Below are 20,169 nucleotides of genomic sequence, written 5' to 3' on the forward strand. Positions count from 1 at the left end.
AAATAAAATTACTATAAAAAAAGAACTGCAGAATGGCAAAAAGTACTACATAAAAGTAACATTTACAACACAACTACACAATATTGCGTCGTGTAGTTTTGACATGGTGTTGGGTTTTGCACTGGGAAATTGGTGATTTAGTTTAGTTTATGAGGTTTAAATTCGCAATGCGACTCAGGCTATGAGGGACGGCATGGAGGGCTGCACAATATTCTGAGATTGTTCATCGGACACTGAAATCGCACAGGACATAGACGCCTTGCTTTTCGCCTTCATCTACACACGGTCGTCGCAGCCGGGATTTGATCCCGCGACCTTGGTTACAGCTGTCGTGCTATTTTACCGCTGAGTCGCATGATGGGGCTGATAATTACTGAGTATCAATTCCTGCAAGTAAACGCTGTGTTCTATCAGGTCATACTGTTTTACTCCCGTTCCAACCAGTACAAACAATGAGGGTACTCTTCAAGGTAACTCAGCGGCTTTTGCTTCGAAGGGCTCTTGCTGATGTCATATGGGTTTTATATCAGCGGCCATATTACGCTGGAGGCGGAGTTCAAAACATGTCCGAGTGCTGTGCCAACAGTGTCTCTTCGGGCCGCCTCGGGGTAAGGCACCTGCAGCCACCGATGAGCCGCGGTGAGTTACCGCGCCTTTCCCTTCCTATAAATCAATCAGTTTTATAAATCAATCGATCAGGTGGCTCAGCTACAGAGCCAGTAGCAGGCCCGTGCATTTTTTTAGAGCGCAGCTCTTTGGCGTCCGTTCCTGGGTTTCGCGTCGGCGTCGCCGTCGGCCTCGTAACCAGCTCCGCCCCCCTTTCATCCCCCCCAGCGCTAGCAGCGACCGACTGATACCGCTGGATGCAGCTGACGCCGCTAGAGAGAGTCAAGATAACGTGACTGCATAGAACACCGTCGCCGCCATGCAGAAAGAGGAGGGGAGGGTCCCCCCCCCCCCTGTTCCTGTGTGGCGGATAGGGTGCTCCTCAGTTGCCGACGCGCCGGTTATTTCACGTAGACCCCGGCACGTCGACGAATACGTGACCACCTTCCCACTGCTAGACCTGGTTCTTGGCGCTGCGGAAGCGAGGGTATCATATTGTTTGCGTCGGCATCGGCGGCGTTGTCCCTGAAAACAACTCCGCAGCTGGGGTTGACTCACTATCGGCGTCAGCAGCATCAGTAAGTGGCTGCTATCTCTTCCCTCCTCCTTTTATCGCGTTGTCCGCTTGCTGCGCGCGCTTCTGCCCCCATCGTTTTCCGCTGGGTGTACACTCCGCCCCCCTCCCCCCTCTTCCTGCGAGTCTCCGGTTGTCAAAGCGCCGGCTCGAACTTAATTCCTTTCTTCGCGCGCTCTAAAAAATTCTGTGATAGCGCATACATGTGTTGCTCATTTCTTTGCCTCAATCTATCGAAAAGGTGAAACAGCTTATTTGCTGCGCTCAAATTTCGCATTAGGAAGTAACGTAATCGTCGGTAATTTTTTCTTTTTCCTTCTTCCTACAGACACAAAAACCCCAACAGCGTTTTAATGGAAGGGAGGAAGATGGAAGAGAAAGTGAGAAAGAGGAGCCGTAGTGGAGAGCTACGGAGTAATTTCGACCGCCAGCGGATTTTTAACATGCACTCGGACTCAGTGCAGCAGCGTTTCAAATTGGTGTACAGGAAAGAAAAGGCGCAGTATCTGTCACAATTCTCCGCGGACACCTTAACGGAGTCGTAAGGAAAATGAGGAAGGTGGGATTGAAAATTGAAATAGGTGCCGCACTGGAGGGCTACAGAACACCGGGTAACAGACGCTTTCGTCTCATCGCACAAAAAGTGCTCCAAACTACCCTATATGGCATAAATAAAGCTGTCTCATTGCTAAACATGAATGAAAGCTCAGTAAGGGAAGCGTACCTCTCGATACGTATATCCTGGCATATCTGAGCTAAGCTACTACCAATTAATCTAAGCCAGCTTCAATAAATGTTTCATCATCATCATTTCACCGCACTAAATCAACCCTTTGAAAAGTGGGTTTTAGATAACCTCATCACGCATGCGCAGGAATGCGCCGCGATTACAGCGCTGTCTTCCGCAGCTGGGTAAAGCACTGCCGGATTCGTATACCCTGTGCCTACAACTGAGCTTTGCGTTGCTGCTGGCTATAAGCGCCAGCGTCTGCCTCGCACCAACCGAATCTGCGCCTTTTGTCTTGAGCTTTTCGTCAGCCGGACGTGGCTTCGCAGAAAAAAAAAAGTAAAAAAGTAAATGTAAATCGATTTGTAGGAAAGGAAAGTAGCCGTAACTGTCGTGCATCAATCACAGGTTGGAGAAAATACAGCAACACACACACAAAAAAAAATCGGGCGTCACAGTTAAGGTGACATACTTCAAACTTCGCATGTTAGCGCTTTCTGGGACGACTAAGTTAAACTTCTGCACGAACCCTGCTCCTCCTGTTGCTAGCTTGCTTGTTTCATGTGCCTGGAATGATGCGTTTGCAACGAATATTTTCCCTATTATTTTATATTTATTTGTGACCACCATGCTGCAGTACTGCATGAGCCAAAACACTAAAGCATTGTAAAGCACGTGTTTCACTTTGGCAGGGAGAATGCGCCGCACACGAGCAATGGCACCGATGGCAGATAACTTCGATTGGAGATAGTCAGTGTGTTCATTCGAAGCAAGATAGTTTGAAAAATTAAACCTTTGTTTTTACCGGGCAGGCTCTTTATTTTTCTTTCCTTTTGTATGCCTCAGCATAATATATGTATATGTTGGATAGCCCGTTACACTTTGTGGCACGGGCAGAGGCTCTTTATTTTTCTTTCCTTTTGCATGCCTCAGCATAATATATGTATATGCTGGATAATATATCCCATAATGTGGCAGCTTACGACTGTAGGCTATAATGAGTACGCTCGTGCCCATGCGCAGCCGAAAATGTCTCGTGCCGCTCCCGGATCGAAGTGAGCGCCATAAACACGTGAAGCTGCTGGCCCGTAACAACAGCTTGACAGGTGTCCACACATCGGCGATTCTACAAGCGAGGCAGAGGGGAGCCAGAGCCCAGCCGAGGTCGTCGCATCAAGCAGCTAGCCAACAGGGCGACGAGGAAGGAACCACGACCGAAGTTGTTATATCGCTGCTTCATAGAACCCAACAGCAAGGCAACACCCGCTGCAGCATGGCCTCCTAACTAACGCCACCTAGTGGCGTTGTCCTAACTCGCGCGGTAAGGGAAGGAAGGTGGGAGTGAACGAATGAAGAAAGAGGCACCGTAGTGGGGGGCTCCTGAATAATTTGGAAGCCTTTGTGCTTCACCTGCAACGAAACGTGGCCACCGCGGTCGGGTGGGGGGAATTTGGTTCAGTAGCCGAGCGTCTTAACCACTGAGCCACGGGATAAGAACAAAAGGCAAGTATTCGACCAAATGGCTCACCATGTCGTAGAACTTGCGCAACACGTTCTTCACACACCATGCAGCTTGATACAACTAGATCTGCCAAAGAGGTGGGTTTGCTGGACGTTGCGGACTGTTCTTCCTCCTTCTCCGACACTGGACTTTTGGATTTCGCTGAGTTCTGCCTCGGCCTCCACACCTCAATCTCGGTAGATCACTAGGTATCCAAGTTGGAGCACTCGTGGTCACCGACTTACGCCTCGTCGTCGTGTGGAGAGTTCGTCAAAGGATGAAGTGATCGCATATGCACGCGGCGCGAGCGGCGCAAGAAATATCTCAGTGCTAAACACAACAAAAAACTCCGCCTCGCAAGTTATTTCAGTACTGTGAACGGTAGGCAAGGTAGGGGCACAGAGCGCACTACATAATCGTGTTCCTCCGCGTTTGGCCCTGGGGAATCAACAGGTGGCCTCATCTATGTGGAAAAAGGTATACTATAATGTTGACCTTTTTCATCACTAGTAGGTGGCACTTGACGTCTTTTGTATTTCTGTGTGTTTAGACGGTCGAGAGACCGCTAAGACCGTTTTATCATGGGCGCTGTCATTTTGTGTAGGTGACGCCATCTAGCGGCCAAGTTGAGAACAACCGCCATGCTGGTATGTGCGGTCGCATTCGCGGAACAGCAGACAAGTAGCGCACATCGGAATGTCGGCGCTTTCGCGTCAAAAATGTTGCGTTCTGAAAGTACCTGGCTGAAAGTAAAAAGCTTTCAGCAGCAGTCAAGCCATTCGGTTAGAAATGACAAATTTATGCGCCTGATCACATCAGCCGAGGACAGCGCGGACCTTGCGATCCAGCACCACACCGTCCATCTGGCGGAAGAGGCCGCAACAAGCCAAGGGCTACCTGCCAGCCTCTAATCCGCGGGCGTACGACTCCCCGTATTTCTCGGCACGCGTGCCGGGGGCGGGGAAGAGGACGCCCATTTCCGATGGAAATAAAAGTTGTGCAACTAACCAACCAGTGATCCCAATTACAATTAGTGTTTAACTTTTACATTGCACACAGAAGCGGTGGCGCAAGCAAGAAAGGGCGGCTTTCGATCTACTTTTCATCCTTGAATGATTACTATGCAGACTGGCTACCGTAACAGTTTTATCAATGAAATAAATTGAATGTAGCCGTTTCATGTCATTTTTAGTAGTAATGTTAATTACGCTACTGTTGTTGCGTCCGCCTATCATACTGTTTACTGCTGCCGGTTAGTCCGTGGAGTTCTCAACCTCCAATGGGGTTCTATTCATGGGGATGTATTTACTCTGGTTGAGTGGCAAATCCGGTGCGCTCAAGCATCCACTACCTGGCGATCAGATTTCAGCCCTGTGTGCATGACGCAGCCATCGATTTGTCGGTGCGTGCGGAGGGGGGGGGGGGGGGGGGCGGGGTAGATGACTGTCGTCAACGGCGGGAGCTGCTACCTTGGAGTTCTGTGACTGGTCGCTAGCTGCGTTCGTCTGAGACTGCCGTCATGCCGAGGCCCGGCCAGCTATGAAATTGATACTTGGAATAGTGACCTTCTAAAATAATATCGCACTACGACCTCAGCAAAAGTTGCTTTATGAACAATTATTATATATCCCATTTATTACCTCAAGATTCGCTTGTTTTAAGGAACGGCTTCTGTTCCCATACCACTTTCACATTTATTATCGACAGCGAAAGCTTACGAGATGTACGTCTTCAGAAAAAAAATAATATTTAGCGTTGTTTCGCTAAATAATAAGTTGATCACCAATTTATTAAGCATCGTTATCTTCAAGTGGGACATGTTCTTTCGTACTTTCATAAATCTGCGGGGACTAGCGTACATAGGTTCAACAAGGATATGTCGAACTCGGATAAACGAGGATACCTCGGAACGCCAGCTCGGATATAAGCGGCACGGTTGAATTCTTTCTTTTTTTCTTTTTTTTTTTACAAATTTCAGTTCAGTGACATCCCGTACTTGATGAAGCGCTTATTTTCACGATAATCACATTTCTGCGGCCAAACTGCCGCTCACCTCGTCGGCTATGGCGGCCATGTTAAAGTCAGCTAGAATGGGGTAGTGGGCTCACGGGGGCTCCTTCTCTGACGCAGTGTATGTTACATGCACTAGGTGGCGCCACCGGAGACTTCAATGTAGCGCTCTGCTGGTTGAGGGGTTGCGTTCGTGCGACCGCGGCCTTCTCGCTTTAGAAAAACGCACCGTCTTCGTCCACACTTTTCAGATTTGCATGTGGTAGCTATGCAGAGGTTGGATATATTAGCAAGTTGTGCTACTACTGGTGCTATACGATGAACTAAGAGGTTTCTAACTGCAAACGCGCGAATGCGAATGCAGAGACACATAGGTTTGCGCGGGTAACGTGTAAAGCTGTATTCGTATTCCTAATAGGCCGCAGCTGTCAGCATCTTTTTGTCGCCCCTGCCTTCTGGATCGTGAATTTACTGTCGACGCTGTTTATGGAAGAAAGGTGCATAAAAATTGCCACAAGTCATTACTGAACACATCTTAAAAGCTTGCAGTTGCGCATCCTCCGTCCATTATCAGCAGTTTAATACCTGAAAATTTTCAGATAACTGCACAATTGTGAATTAGCTGTATTCGTGTAGACAGTGTTCAGATCGATAGAGAAGGACCTGACAGGAGCTCTAGGAGTGTGAAAACAAGCATTTAGTAGGCATCTCGGGTTGATGAACGGCGGCTCAATTGCTTCCTTGACAAAAAGTACACCCGTGTTAATCTTAATTGAGAGAGGCGAGGCGTATACATATTTTAAGCATCAGATTTCTCGCTGGAGCGTGTCTTTTACAACTCCGAGTGCATCAGTTTATTTGCTGCCCGAATACAGTTCATGGCACGAAAAAAAAAAAAAAAACTCAGTGAACATATATTTCGAGAACCACGGCTCAAATTTAAGAAGACGACACAAGAAAGAAAAGGACAGCACATGCTCACATGGTATCCTTTTATTTCTTGTGTTGTCTTCTTTGCGCCGTATACAGTGTTTCTCGAAAATATGCATGTTCACGGAGTGTTTTTCTTTCGTGCCATATGAACTGCATTACGAACACAAAAAAGAAAAGGACAACATGTGTCGTGTCCGTTTTTTGTTTTCTTGTGTTGTCATCTTTGCGCCGTGTACAGTGGTTTTCAAGTCATGAATGATCGCCCCACAGACCGTCATATTTTCGAGCTTGCTCAAGAAGCTGTAAAGCTGAACTGACAATAGCTGAGTCCCCATTGTTGCGGAAGTTTGTGCCGAGTAAGCTGTTCGCTCTCGGTGACGCCGCGTTAGCAGGTTTGTACAAGCTTCGCAATTCAATTTCACTAGACTCTATTTAGTAACATATCCAGTACTGTGAATTAAATGTTAGCCTATAATCATTTCAGCTATAATATGCTGGCTGTGGTCAACAGATATACCAGCGCATTCTTGACGCCTAGTAATGCGTTGAATAAAGTTATTTCCTAACTACTGATCCTCCTTTTTGTTCACATTCGTATTTGGCTTTGTGCTTCCTTGATGCAGCATGTCGACAATCCGGCTAGCTGGCCCTGCTTGCACGAATTCCCCTGGCTTGTTGTTTCCACAAGGCCATAGAATAAAATACAACTGAAAAACTAGGCTGGTATACATGTAATTGATGTGATCAGGTCATCGTGTGTTAATATCCATTAGGGAGAATTTATATTTGCTCCCATTATTTTCCAAGAGCCACATATCTTTCAATTCGTGCTTGGCGCCTTTCCCGTAAGCGTGTCCGGCAGCCTAGCACCACGGCCGCTCGACGGAAGCGCACTAGTGCGCTTCCATCGAGCGGCCGTGCTAGCACAATGGTTTTGTCATCGGGGTGGCATCTTCGTATCAGAAGTCACAATTCGTTGGGTCACATTGCCCACTGCAAAACAAAACCTCCGCAATGGCGAGAATACTACAATGAAGGGGAATGCAGGCAAAGGCAAACGGCGCGCAGCGCGCGGTGCGCTGCTACATTGAAGGCGGCGGTGGCGGCCCCCTGCGGAGGCGCGCAGAACTAGAATCTGCTGACATAGACGGCGTCATCGCAATGTATGGCCACGGCCGCTCAATGGAGGCGCACTTGGTGCGGCCCGTCGCGTCGCGCCTCAATGGCTGGGGAAGCGCGTATTGGGAGAAGTTACAGTCTCCGCTGTCATTCTCCGCGGGGGCGCCACCACTCCAGGACAAGGCGCCGCCGGCACGGACGAGCAGACGACGCTGAAGGAGCGCGCTGGCTGGGTTGGCGCTTGTTATCGTTTTGACTACTCAGCATAACAGCGTCCTAAGCGTATGCAGCACCATGCCAGGCAACTGCTGTGTGCCGCTGTGCACCACGAAAGCAAGAAAAGATCGGTTACCATGAGCTCCCGTGCGATTCACAACGTCGAGCAGCATGGCTGAAAAACATATCTCGGGAGGGCTAGGACGGAAAAGGAAGCCGGTGGGAGCCGAGTGACAAGTCACTGGTATGCTCACTGTACTTCATAGCTGACGATTACAGGAAGAACATAAAACTGAAGGTCCTGCTTCCTCATACCGTCCCCTCCGTGTTACCGAACTACCCACCTTACAAGTTAAGTAACTCACGCGGGCTCATGTTGAGCCAAACAACATTGAAAAAATTAATGTGCGCAGGTCAAGAGCTTTATTTTCCCCACTTGTTATAGCTACCCTTCATTTCCTCCTGGACAACCCGCCGTGTCATCCTGAAGCATGTGTGTTTCAAGATAGCTGCGCCACGATCACTTTTATGACGATGATACCAAAATGGTATGCCTTGCCCAACATCGCATAAGTGAAGCCATGGACACACCAAGAGGAGCCGCTCTATTTGTCAGATGACGAGCGACTCTCTTGGTTAGAGTTGGACTTTGCCATGTCGAAGACATTCAGGTCCAAGGAGGCACGTCGAAGCAAAAGCTAGCCAAGCAAACGTACTAAGCAATAATCATGACAATCAGATCCACAGTAGCGCAAATTACCTTCTTGATCACATCACGTATCTTACAACAATGTCTTCTGTGTGCCTTACTATAGTGGATTGCATTTAACAGAATCTTATTTTCAGCTTCCGATACGCCCTAAAGCAGGCTCTGAAAACGGGTCTATAGTATCGCTTTTTAGCAGCCTAAGGCCATTCAAAGGCGGGAACGACAAAGTTGACGCAAGGGCTGCAGTTTTCACCTCGAAGAAAATACTGAAGGTACCACTAGCGAAAAAAAAAAAATATATCGACTGATGTTATACACATTTTGCCATGCCTTGTGCAGGTTGGCATCTTGCAAGCATCGGTCTGCAAATGCACCTATAAACAATAGGCAGCTATAAAACTTGGAATTCGTGATTATGAAAGTCGTACCTTGCCAACTGCCATATCACGTCTGCTGCGAGAGAGTTTTCGAGTCAGCTTGGATTCATTCATGTGTGGTGTGAACCAGCAGCTGAGATAGAGTTAGCACCGATTGCATTCTTGGCTGGTTACCTTGCGCGTCCATTTGAAGAGAAAGTATGAATAGTTTTACAGAATCTCATGAAACATTTTTATTTATTCTGTTTTCAGTGCCTGCCCGTGTTTTCATTATTTATATATTACCAAAGTTTAAATAACTTCTAGTGCTTACTTTAGAGCGTCAATAATTTTATTACTCCCCATCCATTTATTAACTTTGTGCCATGTGATTCCTGCAAAACCCTGGACTTATCAAAATTCTTGATGATGGACGCCTAAGGTATCTGAAAATCACATGCATGCACCTTTATTAGCAAGGTGATGAAGTGCCCGCAGGTCATAAGAAGCAGCAAGCTATGCAACATGTTAATTTCATCCCTTCTTCCCTATTTTGTGCAATTTCCGGAGTTAATTTGCGAGAGAGAAGACCGCAGTCAGACTAAGGACCTAACCAAACTAATGCGACCACTGCTGACCAACTGGACAGGCAACATCAATCAGACAGTGGAAAAATCACGCTTGTACATAAACCTTTTTCGAGAAAAGTTCGCTTGTAAAACAAGCTTGCGTGTCTTCTGTGCATCACGCGGCTTCATAATCAAACGAGAAAAAAATTGCCTGAGCCTGCGGGCGTGTCGTTGAACTGGCTGTCTTGTGTTAATTGTTTCTTTTGCAACAGTTTGTGTTAGCTAGTATGTTTTGGTGGTGGTACCCACTTCAATATTATTTCCAGTGAAAACGGAGGAACAGGCTGAACAATAATGTTGAACGCTACGTCCTGAATTGTAAGTTTCCAGAAAAGTGCACGCTGAATAAATGGCCCCAAACCATGTCTCGATTTCAAGATTGCAATATCTAATACGTTATTACAGTGGTTGAAACGCAACTAAATGGGTGCGCACTCAGCGAAGCACTCGACTGCCTCGTTCTTGTTGTAAACGGAAGACCACGAATGACTTGGAAAAGCCTAGTGATGATGATTTGCCGCTATCACCTTATCAATAGCAAACATGCACATAGGATCACATACTGTGTGAAACGCCGCTCATAATCATAAATTGAGCAAGCGCCGACCACGCGGACGCCGAAACGAAAGCACAGCCACGGCCGCTGCGCGCAGCTCTCCGCCCGGACTCGTCCCGGAGCGGTGGCGCCGCAGCGGTGGCGATGAGAACTAGGCGCAATACGGCTCTTCTGAGCGACGCGACGGGCCGCACCCAAGTGCGCCTCCATTGAGCGGCCGTGGTATGGCTATAGTATGGCGCCGGCTGAGGAGTGAGCCCACTACCCAATTCTAGCTCACTTTAGCCATGTTGACAACGGCCGCCAAACCGGAAATGCCAGCTTTCAGCGCTCACGTACGCAGCAGCTTCCAGCTCCAGAGGACGCCGCGCCACCCCCGCTTCAGATATCTGGCATGGCCAGATCGATGGCGGCGCGCGTTTTTTCCATCGGGCGAAAAACGCCGGCTTGACGCGGCAACAACGCTCCATGTATTCAGGTCTTCAGCATACAACGACACGCACGCATACCACCGATGTTAATATTTTTATCTTCTGTTCATCATCTGTTGGCCTTGTTATTTCGAACAACAGAGTATATTTTTTTTCAAGCCGTGGCATCTCCGCAGCTAAGCTGCGGCTGGCGGAAATGAAACGATCAGTGAGGGGAAGGAAATAAAATGGCGAAAAGAAGAAAGAACAAAGGTGATCGTATGTAAAACACCAAAGAAAATATGAAAATACTCTAAAGATAGCGCACCTCTCACGTCAGCTGTGCAGCTCGGGCACTTCTAGGCTTTTACGCTTTCTTTTACGCTTTCGCTCTCGCTTTTACGCTTTCTGTGTAAAAGACTTCGCGACGCATGCGCTGTATGCGTACAATGCCGTGGCGCCCCTGCTGCTACCACAGCGTCTCCACATACCAGAGAGGAGGAGTGGCGCTGCGCGCTCTGGTTCGAAGCTATTTTCCTCCACGCGGCAAAAACGGTGGTATAACTTCTTCCTTTTTTAGGCCATAGCATTTAACCGCTCATGAGTAACGTCTGCAGAGAGTGTGCGCAGAAACTATGTGAGGTGTCGGCGTGATATCGTTGGGGTTCTGGTATATAGTGAGAAATAGTCATTATTAGCAATAGATAGTGATAGTGATGAGAGAGAGCTGTCTCACACAGAGAAAGAGACTGTCATCAGCTTCCTCTTTCATTTCCCTTCTCGCTGTACCTCTCCATTCCCCACCCTACATCTCCCTCTCTAGAGAGAGGGAGAGTAGAAGACGAAATAGCATTTCCTCTCTCTGTCTGATGAGGAATCCAGTGGTGGTTAAACGTTTATTGAAGACTCGACAAGAAGAGTCATAAGGTCTGGGGCGGCTTGGGATCTCTGTGGGTGGCCCGAAGGCAGTGCCTCGCGGCGACCTCCAGCCCATTCGACCAGCCTCCTTTGTGAGGTCGGGTCAGAGCTGGAGGTGAGACCATGATCTCCCAATGCTCGTAGTCCGTGACACCTCAGTGGGCCGATGACGGAGTAAACAAATAAAAAATTGCATTCAGTCTTCATCATCATCAGTCGGTGTATATCCACTGTAAGGCGAAGGGCTCTCCCCTATTCCTCCAATTAACCCGGTCCTGTGCCAGATGCAACCACTTGACCCCTGCGAACTTCTTGACCTCATCCGCCCACCTAACTTTCTGCAGGCCCCTGTTACGCTTTCCTTCCTTTGGAATCCAGTTTGTTACCCTAAGCGACCATCGGTTATCCTCTCTTCGCACTACATGTCCTGCCCATGCCCATTTCTTCTTTATGTCCACTAGAATGTCAGTAACTTGAGTTATTTCTCTGACCCATTCTGCACGCTTTCTATCTCTTAATGTTACCCCTACCATTTTTGGTTCCATAGCCCTCTGGGTTGTCCTAAACTTAAGTAGAACCCGCTTGGTTAGCCTCCAGGTTTCAGCTCCATAGGTGGGTACAGGTAAGATGCAACTGTTGTATACTTTCCTCTTGAGCGATACCGCTAAGCTGCTAGTCATAATCTGCGAGTGCTTGCCAAATGCGCTCCATCCCAATCTTATTCTTCTTGTTATTTCCTTTTCATGGTCTGGATCTGTGGTTACTACCTGTCCTAAGTAGACATATTCGCCTACTACTTCCAGTGCTTCGCTACCTAACGTAAACTGCTGTTCCTCCCCGAGGCTGTTGAACATTACGTTAGTCTTCTGCATATTGATTTTTAAGCCTACCTTTATACTTTTCCTGTCTAGGTCATCAATCATTCTTTGCAGTTCATCCCCTGAGTTACTTATCCCCTGAGTTACTTAGGAAGGCAATGTCATCAGCAAATCGCAGATTACTGAGGTATTCTCCATCTAACCTTATCCTTAACTGCTCCCATTCAAAGTCTGAATACTTCTTTTAAGCAAGCTGTGAATAGTATTGGGGCAATAGTGTCTCCTTGCCTAACACCTTTTTTACAGGTATTTTGTTACTTTATGCACAACTATGGTTGCTGTGTAGCCCCTGTATATATTAGGGAGTTTTAGAATAGGGGAAACCAAGGCTTGGGGCCCTTAAGAAAATAGCGTGCCGTGGCGCAACGTTCGAGCCGACCGGCGAGTTTCAGAATAGGGTTTTACCGACGCAGCGGAGCGGGGCTAGCGTTTGTCGATTGCAGCGCCCAGACGGTAAACAGTGAAAAGCATATAAATATATAAAAGCCAACAATGCTATTTTATTAAACAGAAACTTCTGTCATTGTACAAAGCTATCTTAAAAATATCAGTTATATAAACTCTTTTTTTTTTCAGACAAGACGAAATCGGCCAATCTTTACCAATCCAGGCTGAGCTGGGAAACCTCATTTGAACCTTCCGTGCTTTCCGACGCCTGGTTCCCATGGCAACCAAACGAGGCGAACTCGCTAAGCCTAGCGGCTCGGTAAATCCGGAATCAATCAGAAAATACGGGGCGTTTTATCGCTTAATTTTGGTGGTGCGGGCATCATGAGACATAGCACAAGCTTTGTCGGCCTTTCGTTTGCCTTGAACGCGTAACACCATGGAGCGGTAACGACCAATGTGTGCCGAGACGAGCGGCCGCTGCTTGGCCGGACGCCGCCATGTTCCCCTACTCTATCCGGGATAGGGTCCACGCTATTTCGCCGAGATACGACGGTGACCGCCGTCCGCTGACCCAGAAACCCAAGGCCCGCTTGGGTTCTGCGCATGCGCACTCGCGCCCCGCTATTACCCTACCCTCTAACCGATAGGGTCACCCTATTCTAAAACTCCCTATTGTAAGGTTACGAGAAGGCAGGGCTTGGCGGATCAGGTTTTATTGGAGACCTGAAGCCCCGGTTGCACACTGTAGCGAACCACACTCCGCGATGACGATGGGTATCTACAAGAGAGAGCAGTGTGAAGATGAAGCAGTACGTTCACCCGTGCGAAATATGAAGCGCCACGCAGTGCTCACAATATATTCAAGCACTTTCATGTACGGCTCGTCTAACCCCTGATTTAGCAATGCCTGCATCACCGCCAAGGTTTCTACTGAGCCAAATGCTTTTTCGTAATAAATGAAGGTTATGTATAAGGGCTGGCTATATTCTGAGCATTTTTCTATCACCTGGTTGATGGTATGGATATGATAGAAAACCGAAAACATGCTTGATCTTTTGCTTGGTTGCAGTCTGAAGCTGTTCCGATTCTATTAGCGATCACCTTGGTAAATACTTTATACATAACAGACAGCTAGGTGATTGGTCTGTAAATTTTTAAGTCCTTAGTCCAGGGTGGCCAGTTTTTCTGAACTGGCCACCCTGTATACGCAGTGCCTGGTGTCATCGACAGTATACCGGAACCATGGAAGGACGCAAACATTATCTTAATTCATAAGAAAGGGGACGCTAAGGAGTTAAAAATTTACAGACCAATCAGCTTTCTCTAAGCACGATATCCCCTCTGTCCTTCAACAAATCTATAGTTACCTGATCCTCTCCAGCCACTTTCCCTCTTTTCATAGTTTCTAGTGCTTTCTTGACCTCGTCCTCCGTCACTGGTGGAACGTCTGACTGTTTTTCCCTACCGTCAATCTCCTTACGCTCCTGACTTTTTGGCAGCTGTAGAGATCTGTATAGAACTCCTCGGCTACTTTGACTATCATCTCCATATTCGTGATGACGTTGCCCGCATTGTCCCTTAGCGCATACATCTGATTTTTGCCTATGCCCGATTTCTTCTTCATAGCTTTAAGGCTTCTCCCGTTATTTACAGCATGCTCAATATTTTCCATGTTATACTTCCTTGTATCGGCCACTTTCCGCTTATTGATTAGCTTTGATATCTCGGCCAATTTTATCTGGTCTGTTGGATTGGAAGCTTGCATACTTTAGCGTTTCTTAATCAAATCTTTCGTCTCCGCAGCTTATCGGTATCATCTCTATCCTACCGCCTACGTCTACAGCGCACTCAGTAATGATATCTCTGAAATTATTGTTCATTGCTTCTAGGCTAATGTCGTCATCCTCAGTTTGAGCTAAATATCTAATCTGTAGCGAGATCCCGAAATCTTCTGCCCTCCCCTCCCCTTCACTGCTAATACGTTGAGGAAATTCTTTCTTACTTGTCTGTTTCGTTCCCTTTTCAGATTTAAACTTTTTCGAGACCTTACTATCCTGTGGTCACTTCCCGGTTACCTCTACGTCATGCATAATCGCGGGGTTAGAAGACATTATAAAGTCAATTTCATTTTTAGTCTCCCCGTTAGGAATTTTCCATGGCCACTTTCGGTTATTTCGTTTGCTGAACAAATTGTTTTTTATGATTCTCAAGTTATTGCGCTCTGCAAACTCAACTAGTAACTCCCTGCTGATATTTCTAGAACCAATGCCATAGTCACCCACTGCCTGGTCTCCTGCCTGCTTTTTTCCTACCTTGGCATTGAAGTCGCCCATTAGTACAGTATACTGCGTCTTTACTTTTCGCATTGCCGATTCTACATCTTCGTAGAAGCTTTTAACTGCCTGGTCATCATAACTACATATAGGTGCATAGGCATGTACAACCTTAAGCTTGTACCGCTTATTAAGCTTAATTACAAGGCCTGCCACCCTCTCGTTAATTCTATAGAATTCGTCTATATTACCAGTTATATACTTATTGACAAGGAAACCTACCCCTAGTTCTCGCTTCTCTGGTAAATCTCAATATTACAGTACGAGCCCGTCTTTCAGTACAGTATATGCCTCATTTGGCCTCCTAACCTCACTAAGCCCTATGACATCCCATTTCAAACCCTCTACAGCACTGCTAAACTAGCTTGACTATAGCTAGAGTTCTTGCGTTAAATGTTGCCAGGGTTAGATTCTAATGGCGGCCTGTCCAGCGGAGCCAGATTATGGTGGCTAGAAGGGGGAGGTGACGCCAACGGCGGACGGAAGCCGCTCCTCCATTTCAAGCCGGGTGTAGGTGGCGCTGTTGGCCGTAGTGCGATGCATGGTACGCGCCGCTCGCCTTGAGCCACGGTACTTGAACATACGCATGCCTACCGTGCGTGCAACGCGTCGGCCTTTCAATGATGTTGCAGGTAATGGTTTAGCTCATTAAACTCTAGTCGAACCTGATTACGGCTGACAGAATTCAATTTTAAGCCGTGGTGGTGCGGTGGTTAGGGCGTTCGACTGTTGTGCCCAAGGATGAGGGATCGCGCATCCCGGCCGCGGCGACCGCTTTTCACTGGAGGCGAAAAGCAAGGCACGCGTGTGCTGTGCGATGTTAGTACAAGTTAAAGAACTCCAGGTGGTCGAAATTCCGGAGTCCTCCACTACGGTGTCTCTCATAGCCCGAGTAATTTTCGCACATAAAACCCAACAAACAAAACAATTAAAAACGATCGGTTGGTACTAAAATACTTCTGGTGTGTAGAATACAGGCGTATCTATCCTTTCAGTTTCAGGAATTAAAGGGTCTTGAATGAGTCCCGCCTGGTCAAGATAGTGCATGTCGAAAGTAGAAGACAGACCAAGAGAATGAGGGTGGAAGGATGTACGTTTCGGCTCCGTGCGGTCGCATTTTTTTTTCCCACAACGTTGTTTGCCCCAGGGGATAAAATAATATGCAAGAAGAAAATTAAAAGGGGTAATAAATGAAAGAAAAAAGGTTGGCTGTTCTCTGGTCGATGTTTTCCACCTCCTTCAGTTTCAAGAATACGAAGTATCAGCATTACTCCTAAAAAATGTGATTGGGGATCCAAACAAACAAAACAAAGCATAGCAAAAATTTATTGCACATCGTAGTAATAGCAATGTCAGTTCAGTTCAGTCGTGTCCGACTCTTCGTGACCCTATGGACCATGTCACGCCACGCTTTCCGGTCTCCCACTATCTTCCTAATATCACATAACTTCACCTGCAATGCCATCTAATGATCGCGTTCACTGCCTACCCCTTCTCCGGCGACCCTCAACCTTTCCCAACATCAAATATTTCTCCAGCGACTCCTCTCTTCTCATCAGATGACCAAAGTAGCTGAGCTTTAACTTTAGAATTTGACCCTCCAATGAGCAGTCAGGGTTTATGGTCGACAATATCGACTGAATTGATCTTCTGGCAGTCCAAGGAACTCTCAAAAGTCTCCGCCAGCACCACAACTCAAACGCGTCAAGTCTTCGGCAGTCACAAAATAGCAATGTACTGCACATCATAACATTCAGGGTAATTCAAAATAACAGATACATTTACACATGCTTCTGTGTAATTAGAAAAAAAACATTAAACATTGATTACAAACACTGCATTCATCTCTTGGCACTAAGAAATGGGGAGGCAAGGATATCACTTCCCGCTAAATAAAAAAAAAATATTACATTCGACCTTGAATAAATATGCAACTTAGAGCACCCTCCTAAGTTTCAGCACGTTCATTCTTCCCTGCTTAGCGTTGCGCTTACAGTTCTGGGCCTTAACATAGAAGTGCTGCCTGGTAAGAACATAAAACTTGATAATTTTGCTTGGGAGGGACATACTGTGATTTTTTTTTTTTTTTTTTTTGCGCTGGAGTTCATCTGTTCGACGAAGTTAGGCACCCACATTAACATGTAAGCAGCGCAACACATCTTGCCATAAACGAGAGATCACGCTGGCAGCCGCGAACAAACAGGAACGCTGCCGCACCGTCCATACACCGCGCGCGAACCTGCACACGCGCGCGATCGCGTGGCTGCATCGCCAAGCTGACCGCAGCGCCACCGCGGCCTTCGCGGCAGCGCATGAACCAGAGGATCGCGCTTTCTCGGCGGATACGCCGGCGCTGGCGCCACCTCCCCCTTCTAGCCACCATAGCCAGATATTCTTAGTACCCCCCGCTACGTCACAGGTCTGACCGCCGCCGTGGTCAGCTGCTCCGCAGGCGCTGGTGACTGAGGGCCGGTGTTTTGTAGGGCTAATCATACAACCCTACGACTAGTAATTAATGTTTTTTTTTACCAGTCTTGATTTCGGTTTTAAAAACCGATCGTGATGTCTGTGACGTCAATTCAAGCGTAAGTCACGTGAGCGATGGAAAACTGCCATATAATCGTTCTTCTGTCGTTTGGTTCACCTCGATGCTAAAAAATTACGAGTCAGGGACCACGGAGTAACCAATCCTGCACACGAGACCAGATGAGCACTGCTGCACGCATGAGAATTACGGTGGACGTACGGCCAATCAAATTACTCAGACGAGCAACAAACATACTACACTGGTTCTCGAAAAGCTACACTTCCAGTGCATGGAATGAAAAGAGCAAGACATGAGCGCGGAACACACTATGTACAGCCAGTCCGAGTTTTAATATATGGCGCAAACGTCGACCAAACTGCGGGTCAGCGCCTTGTAACGGTGATAAGCGTCGAATACGGCGATAATTCGCACATGGGGAGAGAGTGTCGTCTACTACATTGTTTCGATCACAAAGACACATGCAAGGTCGCAGTATCTGCTCGCAAAAAAAAAAAAAAAAAAAGGTGGGTAGTAGAGCACACATGCTTTCCTTGCATGGTGCCAATGTTATCGTTTTCCCACCCTTAGTGCTGCGCGGAAATAGAAGGTTAGCATTCCAGGGAATGCTTTACACGTGCTGATGTATGCTCGTTCTTTTATTTTTTCTTAACTCTGATATGCCAGCGCGGCATCCTGGAATAAAATTGGGAAATCACGTCTAACTGCCAGATCTTATTCAGGCGCATGCGCCCTACGGCCCGCCAGCTTTTCGCGATCAGATATTGGGACAGGGAGTGTGGCCTCATGGTCGGAACAGCGCAGAACTCTCGCTGAATTCCACGTGCCGCTATAAGTCCCTGACCAGCAGTCGGGTCGACGTTCGCGCTATATCATTAAAAATAATGAAGGCTGTAGATATTTTTAGGTAGCATTGCGATCTGCACCCACTCCCCGCTGCTGATTTGTCTAAACGGTGACTTGGCTGCAGAGTAACTAAATTAAATCTCGCAAGTGGGTCTCTTATGGCACATTGCATGTCGCCGCCGGCAATCGCCAGTGAGGAGGAAGAAAAGGTTAAAACGAGACCTTCCGTCAAAACAGCATGACACCACACATACAGGCGGCATCGCTTCGGGCTGCGGCTAACTAGATCAAACTTCCAAGGGCGTGCGTCCATATTCCGCGCACGTGGTTTGTATATTCCTTGCTGAAGGCAAGGCCATCAAGGACATTTAATGGACCACACAGTGCCCTGTGAGGAACTAAGTAATTAAAAAAAATTAACCGATGTTTATATCCTCTTAGAACAAATAAGACGTAAGAAAGCATTGCTTGGCATGGTTTTTCTCGGTTATTTAGCCTTGAGCAGCTATACAGAGTTTGGCAAAGCGTTAAACGTCTACGGTCATTAGGTTTGGGGGCTGAAAAAGGTTCATTATCTGTCTCATTTTTCAGTGCACGTCTGCATTACAATTAAAGGCACGCAACTGGAGACAAAGAACGCCTACGTCACAATATTGATACGATATTGATGATATCACGTTGCATCTGTTTGCTGCCACTTCCTTTGAACGTAACTCAGAAGCCAATCAAAAGGCACGCGCCTTATAAAGCTACGCACCTTGTGGCTGCTCTAGTCGTCACACTGTCCGTTCTCAGTTCGCCACTTCTTGCGGAAGCAACGCGCCGCGCTGTGACGTCAGAGGCACAGAAGGGATGCACATCTGGTCAAGCGAGTCTCAAAATTTGTTTCCCTAAAACTGCTCCGACCGCCCGCAGTAGGCTTAGCACGAGCGTTCGACCAACGTTCTGCGTTCGACAGCATGGAGTCGACTGTGCGACTTATACGACGGCCGCGCCGCCATGCGGGGACATTTAGGACCATTCAGTTATGTTTTCTGCACTTGACGATAGCTGGGGCAACATTTTATTATGCCAGTGTTACGTAGCATCCACGGTATAAGAGTAGATCTAGGCTGCGAGTGTGCAAGTGGCGCTGGTAGGGAGAGAAGGAGAGCCGACGCGGAAAGAAAGGGTAATGTCCGAAACCGCGCCGAGGCTGGTTTCGTTCTTCGGCGGCGCGAACTGGCTACTTTATGTTGTGGTTGGCGGGAAATGTTGGTTGGCTATTTGGCTATCCTTGGGCTATTCTGTATTTTTGCTTGAAACGTCCAGAAAAGGACTCCCTGACTGCAGCGGTGCAGCATAATTGTGACTTGAACAGACATGGCACAATAGAAGATCGGTCTTTGCTCTGCCTGTGGTAAGTTGATTGTTCGAGATGAGGGGTAAATGGAGGACTTCGTACAATACGCGTTCGGTAGACTGATGTGCGCAGGGAGAAAAGCTTATTTCCTTCCCTTTCCTGCTGGTCTAGCAACTTAATGGATAACTTTTTAAACTTAGCTTATCTGCTAGGCTAGTTTTACAACAGAAGGGCATGACTCAAGATGCCACTTTCACATTATCCGAAGAAACGAGCTGACGGAAATTCTCCTTTCTGAGTAAACTCACGAATGAATCTTGCAGTCTACTTCAAGATGATTCAGGGAGAGGGGTCGTGATTCAGTACAGTGTTTGAATACCACCTCTTTATACATGAAATAGAGGATGAGCGATGTGGGGATTGTCTAGCCCCTTGATCATCGAGGGTAACTGGGTACAAGCCCATTCGTCGCACTCCCGCCCCGCGAAACGTTTGAGACTCGCCATTAACTTTATGCGACTCGCAATTGTGAATGCACACTGCTTCTTTTCATCTCAGCAAAGACTGTCAA

The 20,169-nt window shown here is 47.4% G+C and overlaps 1 protein-coding gene across 1 annotated transcript in view; it reads right to left on the minus strand.

Annotated features, from left to right (window-relative positions):
- The window catches only part of LOC146173819 (zinc finger protein 711-like), a 25,174-nt gene extending 5,953 nt beyond the window's left edge, over positions 1-19,221 (minus strand). Inside the window, exon 1 of the mRNA XM_084583836.1 lies at positions 19,014-19,221. The gene's annotated coding sequence lies outside the window, so the exon portion shown is untranslated. The remainder of the gene's footprint in view (positions 1-19,013) is intronic.
- Positions 19,222-20,169: the final 948 nt, after the last annotated feature.

Source organism: Amblyomma maculatum, chromosome 11 (genome assembly GCF_055883805.1).
Source record: "Amblyomma maculatum isolate TAMU_Amacu chromosome 11, ASM5588380v1, whole genome shotgun sequence".
Classification (NCBI taxonomy): Eukaryota; Metazoa; Arthropoda; class Arachnida; order Ixodida; family Ixodidae; genus Amblyomma; species Amblyomma maculatum.